Here is a 278-nt window from a genome sequence, read left to right as displayed (position 1 = left end):
CATGAAAGTGCATATAGCACGATTTTCTGCTTCTATTTGGCGTAATATTTATATGCAGAATAAATACAGTTGTACACCTGCAGGCGCCACTGTTCTACATGATATAAATACTATAGAATATTGTAATAATGTAAATTAAAATTTGAATTTACAGTTTAATTTTAATGCGTGTATATATTTATGTTTATATATAAACATTTTCAGTATAAAAAAAGTCTCACACATGCACACACAAATATATATATATATATATATATATATATATATATATATATATA

The sequence above is a fragment of the Sinocyclocheilus anshuiensis genome, unplaced genomic scaffold (genome assembly GCF_001515605.1).
Source record: "Sinocyclocheilus anshuiensis isolate Anshui unplaced genomic scaffold, SAMN03320099.WGS_v1.1 scaffold454, whole genome shotgun sequence".
Taxonomy (NCBI): Eukaryota; Metazoa; Chordata; class Actinopteri; order Cypriniformes; family Cyprinidae; genus Sinocyclocheilus; species Sinocyclocheilus anshuiensis.
This window is presented reverse-complemented; position numbering follows the sequence as displayed.